The 13874-nt window shown below is 41.1% G+C and overlaps 1 protein-coding gene across 1 annotated transcript in view; it reads right to left on the reverse strand.

Annotated features, from left to right (window-relative positions):
- The window catches only part of LOC144109724 (uncharacterized), a 31107-nt gene that overhangs the window by 1583 nt on the left and 15650 nt on the right, over nucleotides 1-13874 (reverse strand). The window lies entirely within an intron of this gene.

Consider the following 13874-nt stretch of genomic DNA (forward strand, 5'->3'; position numbering starts at 1 on the left):
TCAAGAGAAAGGAGCACTGTGGGAACATTGGTCACAATCAGGAAAGCTAAGAGTGAAAGAGGTCACAATTCACCCAAAACATCATCCCTCGACTCTGTTAATGATGGGTCATTCCAAGCCAAACATCCCAGAGTTAATCTTCACCATATCCGATTTGTTCAATAATATTCATGTAAAAATTTTGCAAGTGTGAAATCTAAGCCAGATGCAGAAAAAAATGTAATCGTGAGGTGAGCGCAGTTTGAACAATACGAAAACATTTGAAACCGGCACCGTTCAATGATCGACCAAAAATCTAGAGTTTTATAAGACACTCAACAAATGTGGTAATGAAATTTGCAAGGATTGTGGCTTTTGATATGATTCAGAACTTGTAGTTCTGAACAGTATATTTTTTTATTTTAAATACAATAAAAACATTCTACTACTTTGACATTTAAAAAATATCTACTTCTCTTTGGAAATTAAGAAATAGCCATCTTGCTTCCCAAGGTGTCTATTACCCCTAAAAATGTTGCAGCTCATGCAACTGAATGAGTCGAAGTGAAATAAAATGCTGAAGTTGCCGAAAAGTGCCTTTGGGACCATGAAAACTTGTTCATTTCACTCTGAGGTGGTCTAAGTAAAAATACCAGCGATGACAGGTTAAATAGAACAGTTAACTGCATTTAATTTCTGAAGTTTTAATCAAGGTGATTTTCGTTTAAAGCAAGAATAAATTTGAGGATCTCTGGCTTTGTCTTCAGGACCTCTGGCTATAATTTTCACTGAGTGAGGACTAGTTTTTAGGCGCAGATGGTGTATATGCGATTCTCCCTGAGATGCATATCGTATCACCACATATCATTTTTCCTTCTCAAAGCAGCGATGAGCCGCAGGTCAAAATGTGGAAAGAGTTAAAACGAAGGGCAGGAGGCTGTCATTCACGGAAATTCAGATTTGCAGCACGAAATATGCATGTGGTCACTGTGCTTCTATGGTGAACTACATTTTAGGCACGGACTTGACCTCTGCAAAAAGGCGTGCTACTTTAGCAGCGTTGCCTACTATGCTAGAAAAAGAGTATAGAGGATTCAAGGAGGAGGAGACTGCGTGCCGGTGCCGCGCTCGCAGTATGTTTGATCACTCGAGAGCAAGGCAGCTCCAATCGATTGGGCTGCGCCAGCTCCAGCGTGTCTCGCGTTACCAGAAGCTGTGGTGAGGACTTCATACAGTCACGTGCGCACTGAGGCACATGCTTTCCGTGATCTTATTAGGACATTAAAAGGACTGGTGCTACAACAGCTGTGCCGGGTGGTCGTTCCTTCCTTGTGGCTCAAGTGATACAGCACAATGAAAGCCATAGGTTTGCTGCTCTTGGCTGCCTTATGCCATAGTGGGTTCGTTTGAACTTCAAAAGCGAAAACGAACTTGTTTATTGGATACCACCCGTCGAATGTCATGCGATACCTGCCTTCGCTCCAACCCTAAACATGCGCTACAGTGAGTAAGGGAAAACTGAAGCGGTTATGTGGCCATAAATGTGTCATGACAGGTGCTGTGTACCTCGATGAAGCGTTAAGAAATAACTTGCAGCACGAGAACTCAAGTTTAAAAATCTCTTTCTCGCTTTGACAAAAACCACCTCAATTAATCTTCACAAATGAAAGCCAATAAATTCTACTAAACCCATCAACGTCTGTATTTTGACTTCCGGCACCTCAGTGTGATATAAAAAAGTGTTTACTTATGTTCCGAAACACACTTTTCTCCAAATTCAGTAGTTTAATTCTCTTTGACGCATTCAGTTTTATCAGATGTAACATTTTTATTGGTAATAGAAATCTAGGTACACAAGAAGGCCATTCTGAGAAGTTGATATTTTTTTAAATGTCAAAATAGTAAACTTTAATTTTATTTAAACTTAAAACAACTTATACCGTCCAAAAATCTATCATTTGACTCATATCGAAAGCCAGAATATGTGCAAATATCATTAAAAAATTTCTGCAGTGTTTTCTAAAATTTGAATTTTTGATCATTATTGAGCACTTCCTGGTTTCACGCCTTTCAAAAATGTTTAAGTGAAATCACCTCACAAAACTTTTTTCCAGCAAAAATATTTTAGCTTATATAACGCACGCTGGGACCACTTTTAATGAATTTTCTTCAACAAAATGGAGATCGTCGAGCACAATATGTGGGACATTTGGAGTGGAGTGACGAATTCATAAATCTCACTTCTACCCAGTCATACTAATTAGAATCTAATTAGTGTTCTTGGTACACTCTCTGGCTCTTTCTCGGCACTTTAACGTTTGTACGACAGACAGAACCATTTTAGGACTGAGGTAATTGAATTTTAATATTTCCTAATGCTTGATTCAAACTCGTGATCCAAATACTCGATTCAAACTCCTGACATACACACCCAAAGATTGGTTGCCATCGTTCTCAAGTGAATCGCAGTGTTGCAAAGTCTCTGCTATCCCTGCCAAAAATTAACTGTAGACACGCGCAGTTGCTAAACGGGCGGGCGTTGGTAACACTTGTATTTTGTTGTTTTGTCATTGTTAGCTTACAAAAGCATCACTTTTCGTGAGGTTGGTCTTGTTGTCCTTATAATTAAATAGACATGATACAGGTAAACTTCAATCCATTGTAAGGTTTATGGGGGATTTAACGTCCCGAAGTGGCTCAGGCTATGAGGGACTCAATTCATTGTGTCTCTATAATGCTTAAGTGAACATTTTTACAATCACAAAGGCATAAAAAGCAGCAGAATCCAATTTTCATAAACTGTGAATGACAGAATGCAAACAGTTTTTAGTCTGTATGTATGTGCAGAATATTAGTTCACACTGTTATCAGTTCATATCCTTCATCAGACCACAGTATTATGGGAGTACATTACAATACTGAAAAAAATTACAAGGAGTAAGTAACTGGTACTGCTACTGTGGACTTTCCATCAGCTGTTACAAGCTAGTAATGCAAGACCATGCTGTAATGCTCATTCTGATGACATATCAACAACAGTAACAATAGTTTTTCAGTCACTCTGACCAAAGGGAAGCAGGACTGCTGGCTTGTCTAGTCCAATGAGCATTTCACAAAGGCATCTTGTACAATAAATCGGCAAGCACAAGTCTTCACATACAAACATCTGAACATTGCTCATTTCAACAGCAGTGTTGAATGTGTTGATGACATCTTATAAGTTCAGAAATCTGTAAGAAAGTTCTAAATGATACACTCACTGAAGAAATCCCAGCTTTCCCAGCTTTTCCAAGTGCAAAAAGGGCCAGGGCCTGGACAGTCGTGGCAGTGGCACTGCTTGTAGGGCAACCAGCAAAACCAGCTGCTGACAACCTGCATTAAATATGAACATGATGATGTAGGCCATCTTCTAAACAATTTATTACTTTATTTATTTATTACAGATACCTGCAGCGCCCGGAGGCATTATTAAAGGAGGGGAAACACAATGACTTCTGCTCGTTTGGCCGAAAGTACAGATGATAACAAAAATACAATACAAATGCAACTGCAAAAATGCAAGTACAAAAAAATACAAATAATAATAGATCAGGAAAAGCATGCACTGAAGAAGAATAACCGCACTCGAAAACAAAAACGCTAATGGAATGAAAAGACGCCCTAAAGAACTGCACACTACGTCACACATTAGATATGAATTCACGGAATTGACCTTCCGTGCAGCACTCAGTGACGCCGGCTGGCAGCCTGTTCCACTCATTGATCGTCCCTGGAAAGTACGAGGATTTGTAAATATCTGTCTTACATTTAATCTCTCGCATCTTCTACTGATGATCGTCGTCTAGAAAAAAAGTGAGGTTGAAGCAGGTACCAGTCTTTGTGAATGCGCAACATTTCAAAATAGAGGCTATGCATGCTTTGTAACCTCAAATGTTTCCTGCGGTTAGCTAAAGATCCCAAACCAATGTGGTTTTTATAAGACGTGACCCTAGTTGTAAAGCTGTAATTATTGGAAACAAATCTCGCAGCATTATTCTGGACGCGCTCGAAAATGTCACATAAGTAAGCAAACTGGGGGTCCCACACAGGGCACGCATATTCAAGAATTGGTCGTATGTACGTGAAATACAGGAGTTGTTTGACATTATACGGTGTTTAATTGAAATTTCGTTTCAAGAAATTGAGCATTCTGCAGGCATTGGATGTGATATACTCCATTTCCCTTGTCCACGTAAGGTTAGATGTAAAATAAACACCGAGATACTTATGTCCAAGTACTTTTTGCAAGAGAACCTTATGTAATGAGTAACTTGTTTGTAAAGGGAAACAATTTTGAGTGAATAAAATCAATTGGCTTTTTTAGCATTCACAGAAATTTTCAATTTTGAGCATCAGCACTAGATGGAGTCCAAGATTTTCGGAAGTTTTAACGCATTAGAGGAACTTTCCACAACATGGTAAATGACACAGTCGTCATCATACAGCCGAGCTTTGCAGGTAAGATCCAAGACAATATCATTGATATAAATCAGAATAAGAAGGGGTCCAAGAACAGACCCCTGTGGTACACCTGAGGAAACATTTACATAATCTGAGTGCGAACGATTAATCAAAACACGTTGCATGCGGCCCTGAAGATACGAATGAAGCCAATCGATGACAGTGGGGTGGAGACCAAGACAACTTAACTTATGCAATATTAGTAAATGAGGTATAGAGTCAAAAGCTTTCTTCAAATCTAGAAATACGCAATCTATTTGAGAGCCACAGTCATAGGAAGAAAACAGATCATTACTAAATTCAAGCAACTGAGTAGTAAAGGAAAAACCTGACCTAAAGCCATGATGAACTTCTGTAAAATACTGCTGAGAGTCAAAGTGCTTTATGACTGCGCTATATATTATGCGCTCCAACGTTTTACAGCACACATTGGTTAATGAAATCGGTCGATAATTAACCACAAAGCTTTTCGAACAACTTTTATGCACTGGTACCAAATTAACAATTTTCCAGTCAATTGGCAGAGACGCCGAATTAAGAGATGCTTGGAACAAGATCCAAGAAATTCCGTTCGCGCATGACTTTAAAGCAAAGTTAGGAACACCATCAGAATCACCGGCAGAAGATGAATTGATATCACAAAGCAATTTTAACATGCCTTGGTGAGTAAAAAACCAAATCAGACATGGTTTCAGTGACAGATTCAGAATAAACGGAAGACCTCCGGTGTACCTTGGCGCAAAAGCAGATTGAAAAAAAAACATTATTGCAGCATGCCTTATCATCATCATTAGTAATAATTTCACCATCGGGTCTAAATTCGGGATTCCAACTGGGTCACGTTCGTTGTGCTTCAAAAACGTCCACAATTCCTTGGGATTATTACGCAGTTTTGTTCCCAAGTCATTTAAAAAGCTATCCTTATGAGCTTCTATTTCAATTTTTAGTGTACTGCCAAGAGCACAAATCGACTGCAATACTGCAGGGCTCCGTTATTTTTTTTATGATTCTAGAAGGCGATGTTTCTGCCTGATAAGCCGTCTGGTCTGCCACGTGATCCACGGTTTGTCACTGCGGCACTTCCCAGAACGCCTTTCGGATGGAATGTAGGCATTCCAGCTTATCCTTGGAAACTTCCCAAAGGGAACTGCAATCTAAATTCTGACTAATATTAATAAATTCAGGATGGAAAGAGGCAAGTTTGTTCACCACTGATGTATAGTAGCGCTTATTAAGAAAGAAAACCTTTCGAGGTGGACCTCTTAGAATTAAATATGGAAAATGTCAATTGTTAGCGACAACACAACTGTGGTCGCTTATTCCTTGCATGATCACAGTGTCATGCAATAATGCAGGCCGGTTGCAGAACAGTAAATCTAACACTGAAGATGAGTGCTCAGTTTCCCGTGCAGGCTCAGTAATGTACTGATATAGGTCATTAGTAGTAATTGATTAAAAAAAGGATTAAGACAACGAATAATGGTTCGTACGAAGAAGTTTGTAGTCTACCCCCTTCAAATCAGGCATGTTGAAGTTCCCACCAAAAAGAAAGTCATTTTTTTAAGCTGAGTAGAAATTCAGACAGCGATATGAGAGCGACAGGGTTGCTTGAAGAAGGACGGTAGACTGAGCCAATAGCCAAATTCTTTCCATTGTTTACGCGAAGTTTGCACCATACTGACTCGCATCCAACTAGGGGCGCTGTTATTAATGAAGAGCTAAAACACTGGTCAACAAGTAAAAAGATCCCTCCACCATGCAAGTGTCGATCGCTACAGTACGCGTCATAACCAGTGCCAAACACTTCAGAGTTTAGAACAGAATTATCCAGCCATGATTCAGTGCCAATTATAACATGAGGTTTTACAGAGGAAACAAGAGTAGCAAATTCATCAGTTTTATTTTTTATGCTCCTGCAATTCACGACGAGAGTTAACAATTCACAATTTGATGACACCAAGGGCACTGAATGAAAGGTGGGCACGAGCCTCCCTTTTTGTCATTCTCGAAGCTGAACGACTCGGTCATGTTCAAAATCATAGACAAAACAATTTTTGTTGCCAAGGAGCTTATCAAATCGCAACTTGGAAGAAAAAGCCAGGTCACGTGCGTATTGTGAAAGCCTGAAGGGTGCCTTTCTGATTGCGGGCATGAAGTTTTCGCTTATGGCAAACTTAGTGTCCTTTAGCTTAGGGCCACATGATAAGCTATTGTCTTTGACTTTAAAACTACAAAATTCAAGGACAATTGGTCAGTGCTTCCCATCAACAAAGCGACCTATTCGATGAGCCTTGTCGATGCTTCCAGTTGGAACATTTTGGTTAAGATGACACGAGAAGAATTCGCGCACATTTTTTTCAGATTCAGGCCAACTCAGTTGCGGAATCATTTAGACCTAGAATAAGCAAATTATTCCTGCTGAACCGATAGGACACATCTTCAAAACAGGCCTTAAGATGGACAACATCCCTGGTCAAGGCGTCAACCCACGATGATGCGTTTGAATCACCAGCCTTTGCGCCCATCCGTGAGGAATGCATGTCGTTCTCTAGTGTAGCGATCCTACCCAGTAAACATTTTAAGGGCATACTTGTAGCATCCTGCTGCTGTTTAAGCATATGCCGTTCCTGAAGGAACTGCGACTGATGAAGTTCTAGTCGTTCTATTGCAGCGTAAATGCAATCAATGGCTTCATTATCTGAATTCATCTTGTTTGTATAAATACCGGGACCGTGGTTGCTCTCAACATCACCGCATATTAACAGTAAAATTTGACATCACAGACCATGACCATATTTCAACTTAGCAACACATTTTTCAATGACGCAAAGCAAATCGTCGGGGCACGACACCGCAATAATACCTCGATTGTAACTACAATAGCATGCAGCGGGAAACCGGTAACTGACCTGGGCAAAAAACTGGTAAGCGTATGGCCGATGCGATGTTGCGTCCCAGCTGGCCGGCTTGGAACTGGAGAATAAATATCCGCCAATCGGAGATAGCGCTGCTAGTGCGTCCTTGTTGCCAGATCAACAGTGTGGTCGAAGCCAAACTGAGAAGCAGATGCGCAGGTGGTACGCAGCAGCTTGTCATCGAGGCATTGTCAGCAACAGTCGAGCTGAGGTTGAACTTGACAGGCGCATGCTTGGGTATTTTATCCAGTGACGACAACGAAAAAAGGGCGTGAGATAGGACCTGCATATGCATACGATCTTTTTATCACCACAAATATGTAACACAATTTATTATAAACAGGCCTGCTCATATAAATTTACTGCGCAGAAGTACTGCCTAGGAAGCCACCGCATTTTATTTCACAGGCAGTATTGTAACTGCTACAATGACATCATTATAGTGAACTAGAATATATTACAGTGGCTCGGCCGGGAGGGTGCGTCTGCTTTTCCGGCAGCCCGTTACGCTCTGGAAAGCCACCAGCAGCGCTGCTGCTTGCATACTGCAGCACGGTGGCTCAACCCACTAGGCATCACAGAGTACGGATAGGCAATATCCTGGGCCGCATTAAAAGAGAGTAGAAGATAGAGCCTGGATGCCAAGAACACTCTGAGCAAGTTGTAGCTGGGGTTGCAGCATTTTATGCCTCAGCATACTTGCATTTTTTTATGAAAGGCATAAGCCACGTTAGCACCGAAAGTCGTGAAAGTGCACAGCGTAAATTTTGCCAGTGCTAAGCACTGCTTAGTGCACTTTTAATAAACCAGACTTCAGGCATTTCTTTATTTCCTTGATTTTTTGGGCATACCATGTGTAGAGCACTGCCTTTAAATTGAACTGCACGTGAAAAGTTATGGTACAATCGGACACCTGATTCGACAATAACGCAAAAACAGTTGGATTTACCCTCCATAATTACTTAGATGCTTTTACTCTAATGAATGTTTTTACTACATGCTGAGGCATCGCACACAATAAAATATTGCCGTGCGGGGAAGAGTGATACTAGCACTGCTTTAGCAGAAAAGGTGCTGAATTGACCTGATGCCCCACATTTAGAAAGACAGTCTGCCTGCATCATCAGGCATAAATTTTAATATGCAGAACGTTCAGAATTTAGCTTTATAGACTTCTAAAAATATATCTGCACTGTGTGCTGTGTGAGGTCAGTGCACGTTAAAGAGCCCCAGGTGGTCGAAATTTCCGGAGCCCTTCACTACGGCATCCCACAAAGCCTGAGTCGCTTTGGAACAACTCGCATGAATCATAAATCATAAGGCTCAAATAAAAGAAGAATATTTCCGCTAGTAAAACTAACCGTACAAACGAAAGAACTTTTAACTTCACAGTACTTCACAAAAAAAACCTGGCTGATTAAAAGCATACATGATGCCAAATAAACATGAGAGGCAGTACTCAAGCTTTCTCGGTTCCAGGTTATGGCAGTGAGTATGGTCGATGCTTAATCTCTGCGCTGTAAGGGTCATATATTTATAGCTTATACTCATATCTTATCGCTTCTGACAGTTGGGTGATTCCATGAGAGATCAAAGTGCCTAAATATCTCGTTTTTAATTTTCTCAATTATCTTGCTTTTTATGTGCACATTATTCAGTAGGCCAACTGTGAATTTTGTTTTGTGAAAATGCTAATATTTGAGGAGAAAAAAAATAAATGATATCAAGGCAGAGGCAGCATTTTCAAGCAGAGCTCAATTTCGCTAATTTGCCATGACGTAAGTATCTAGATATGAAAGCATGATGCATATATTATTCGTGCTAAATGTACAGGTGAGATGGAATATGTCGGCTTATTTCTGCCATTTTGAGGAAGTTGTCGATTACTGGAAAAATTTTCGAAATCTACACAAATCTCAATCGACGATACTTTAATTTTTTTCTCCCCAAATATATTACAAATATTCTTCAAATTTGCACAATTATTAACAATTGAGGTGCTAAAAAGTATACAGGCTTTTATTGTTACACATTATTGGGAAGTGTAAGAAGTATTGCCTTAAATCTGGCATTTTTGAATACAGTAGTGTTTTTTAAAAATCAAAGGAAAAACACCTCACCTCTAATTTTTCTTAAACCTTATGAAACAAGCCTCTAGAAGGAGGAAAAAAAATGTACGAAGGAACGTGTTGCATTACTTCCTTTCCAGCAATGTTATCCAAGCTCAAATTTCTAGTTTTTTAGCATCACCCAGAGTGCCTAAATGAGGGGGCGGAAGCAGCAAATGCTCTTCACTGCTCTTAATATTTTTTGGATTAACACCGATCTGTAACATAAACAGAAATCAGTAGCACCACTATCGCTGAGTGCAGGTAAACAAAAGTTCTCAATGTAATTTTCTTACACAGTGCATCTATAAGGTTGTCTTTGATTTAAAAAAGCCAACTACATAGCAGAAATTAACATGGAAGACAAAAACCGCATCATTTCAAAGTCAGTGTTTAAAAAAAAACATCCCAAAATGTGCTTGCCGAGGTGATTTACAAATCCATATTCTGTAATATAGCTTTTACCATAGGCGTTTTGGAGGCTCTTTGATAAGCAAAAGCCTAAAAAAAATTGTACACAGGTTGAAGGAATGCCTACTGCACCATAGCTATCACCAATATAGGATATACCAGCATAACCAATCCAAATAAATTAACAGCGGCTAAAAAAGAAACCAAAATATTTTTTACATCAAACGCGAATTAGAAAAGAAAATTAGCCACAGTATGCCTGCAGTGGAACGACAAAGCGAGGGCCTGGGGACACACACAGCTTCATACGTGCAGTGTGCAGCAATAAAATTACATACAAAACTTTCCTTTAGGTGCATTCCTATGGGCCGCACTCCAAGTTGTTACCTGCACCCAGCCATAACGGCACTACCGAATCTTTCTTACATCAAATATCAGTGTTTGTCCTGAAAAAGTGTTAGGTATGCTCTCTCTTGATGAAAAAGGTCTCAGTGTTGGGATCTGGAAAAAAATTTAGAGCAGCGGAGGGCGTGTTTACAGCTTCCGTTCTCTTATTTAGGCGCTCCTGCTGACGCTAAAAAAACTTAAGTTTGAGCTTGGATAACTTTGTTGGAAACAAAATAATGCGACATGTTCTTTCATACATATTTTTCACCTCCTTCTCGAGACTTGTTTCCAGAGTTTCAAGAAAAATTGGAGATGCGATTTTTGTTGAAAACTTTTTTGAAAAACACTAGTATGTTCAAAAATGCCAAATTTAGGGCAATATTTCTCGCACTTCCCTATATTATATAACAATGAATGTCGGTAGAGCCTTTGAGCATCTCAAAATTTTTCATTTGTACAAATTTGAAGGGAACGTGCTTAAATTTGCGGAGAAAAAGTATCTTGAAAATAGTCTCGTTTTCGAAATTTTTTCCAGCAAACAATTTCCTCGAAATTGCGGTAATAAGCCTGTCATATTCCTTCTCACCTGTACATTTAGCACGAGAAATATATTCATCATGGCTTTCACATTTAGATTCTTACGTCATGCAAATTTGCGAAAATGACCTGTGCTTGAAAACGCTGCCTCTGCCACGGCGTCGTTTATAAATTTTTTCTTCTGAAATATTAGCAATTTCACAAAAACAACATTCACTGTTGGCCTACTGAATAAAAAAAAATTTAAAATATGAAATATTTAGGCAGTTTGATCTCGCGTGGAGTCACCCAGCTTCGTCTTGATAACTGCAGTAAAGACGGGACGAGAAATATTCATTTTTTCACACAGCGCAACAAGAACGGGACACGAGACGAAAGACGAACACAAGCGCTGACTATTCACTGGTTTTTATCGAAGAACAAAAGGCGTATATATATATATATATATATATATATATATATATATATATATATATATATATATATATATATATATATATATATATATATATATATATATATATATACATTATCCGAGAAGGAATTAAGTTGTCTGACCTCCCACGTGCCTTCCAGATAACTTTTGTTGTCTCGATAAGTCTTTCATTGTCTGTATATATACGCATTTCATGGTTTGGTTTATGGGGGTTTAACCTCCCAAAGCGAATCAGGCTATGAGAGACGCCGTAGTGAAGGCCTCCGGAAATTTCGACCACCTGAGGTTCTTTAACGTGCACTGACCTCGCACAGTACACGGGCCTCTAGAATTTCACCTCCACCGAAATTCGAACGCTGCGGCCGGGATCGAACCCGCGTCTTTCGGGCCAGCAGCCGAGCGCCACAACCACTCAACCACCGCGCGCGGCTTTATATGCATTTGTTTCAATAAAAAAACAGTTGATCGCCAGCGCTTGTTTGTGTTTGTCTTTAGTCTCGTGTCCCGTTCTTGTTGCGCTGAGAGCAAAAATGATGAATACTTACCAACTCGCCCAAATTTCCGCCCTGAACGGGACGAGAAAGACGGAGGCGCTCGTGTTGACCATCTTAAGCGCTGTTTTCAAGACGAACTCAGGTCAGCAAGCCCAACTTTCTTCGCTTGTGCATGCACTGCTTGATGACTAACATGTATCGACGCAAACTCAAGATGGAAGCAACTCTCCACTCTTCTCGCGTGCTCGATCCGCCCTCGCTGGTGGCCTCACGAAGTCGCACACGCCAAGTCGTTGATACCCAAATCCGTCTTCGTAGCAAGCATCCTGAACTGAACACGTTCGCCACAGAGGGAACAGCGGAAAAAGACACGATAGGACTCGAAGCAGCTACAGGCAGCAGACAAACGTCCGTGCAAACGCCGAATTCTGCCTGACATGAAGGAAAATTGCGCCCAACATCCTAACGTACCGCGGCCATGCTGGCCATGCCGCCGGCAAAGATTGCCTGCGGCTTTGGCTTCCAATGCCGCCAAAATCCAGCTTCTTCGGTCACGTGACGAAAATTCTTTTATTTCCTTCCTTTTTTTTCTAGCAGTGCCCGCAGCTGTCCGCGCGCACGTGGCGAAAGAAAAAAAGAGGAGAAGGAAACGCGGTTCGGGCCGGCATGCCGGGTTGTTTTCAAGGTCACGTCGGCACGGCGGCGCTCCCTCCCCGCAGTCTTTGCACAGGGGCAGAAAGGAATGGCGCCAAATATGCCTCCTTTTTTTGTGTGTGTGATTTAGGAAATTCCGCCAGCAACTGAGCACAGGCCTGTGGCTGCCTTGGCGTCAGATGCATGAGTTTTTTTTTTTTGCCGCGACGGCTAGCTTTTTTAAATTGTCCCTAATTCGAGTCGTCCATATTAACGGGGGTCGTGTTAACGAGGCACGACTTGTTTAATTCACATGTTTCGGCTGAATTGTATTTTTCAGGTAAACGCAGCATTAGTCAAACCACGTGGCTGGTTAAACCACGCTTACGTGTTTAGAAGAGACGGAGCTTCGTTTTTTTTTTTTTTTTGGGGGGGGGGTCTTAAGGGTCAGTGTGCGTGTGCTGTGTGTGTGCCTGAAAAAGTAAAAAACACTTGCTTACAAGCCCTCTTCAAACCCAAATAATGGCACCGAGGTTGTCCGAAAGAAAAGGTCGCACTTCCGCTGCGCAACGACCACAGTGCAAGAATAGGGAGTCCGCGTTTGTTTTGCGACACAGGCGGTGGCATAGTCCCGAGAGAATTTTCAGCCCGAGGCGCACGCGACTAAGCATGTGGATGCGTCTCAAGCAGAGCTGTCCAATTGGTCCGAGCACTAAACGCCAAAGAGAGAGAAAAAGTAGCCGAAATGTAGGCAAATGTGAAAATGACATGTATCACGAAAATAGCCCAAAATATTTTTTTTAATGAGCACAGCAAAATAATCACTAACAGGAGGGCTCTCCCATAACTGGTTCCTAGAGCTTCTAGCGGTCATTTTCTATTTCCGTTTTCTTCTGAAAATCGCAGTGTCCATCATTCTCCTCATTTCGGTGCTGAAAGCGGACCGTTTCGGTCCTAGCGCTTCGACGCTGCGATGGGCTTACCTCCTCTATTAATTAATCACTTTTCCTCCGAATCCTACCTTTCTTTCCTTCAAACTTTGCCTCTGCATGTGTCACGGTGCGCTGCTTTTGTTGTTTTTGAACAATTGAAGGACGCTGGTGGCTCAGTACTACTTCTAGGAAAGCGCCGGCTTGATGTCATATGAGCAATCATAGTGAAAGAAAATATCAGCGACAATTTCATTCTTATTGCAAAACGCATGCATACTCCCCTCCCCCCCCCCCCCGCCCTCGAAACACATATGTACCGAACATACAGTCGGGCACAAAAGTCTGGAGACCACGTGTTCCTGAAACGATGCTGATAGTTTTATTATTAGCCAGCGTCTGGAGACCGCACTTATTTTGTGGAGATGAAAGAACAAAATTTTGACATTCACCTACACAAGTGTGGTCTCCAGCCGCCGGCTAATAGCAGAGCTATTGGCTTCGTTTGAGGCACATGTGGTCTCCAGACTTTTGTCCCCGACTTT

This window comes from Amblyomma americanum, chromosome 11 (assembly GCF_052857255.1).
Source record: "Amblyomma americanum isolate KBUSLIRL-KWMA chromosome 11, ASM5285725v1, whole genome shotgun sequence".
Classification (NCBI taxonomy): Eukaryota; Metazoa; Arthropoda; class Arachnida; order Ixodida; family Ixodidae; genus Amblyomma; species Amblyomma americanum.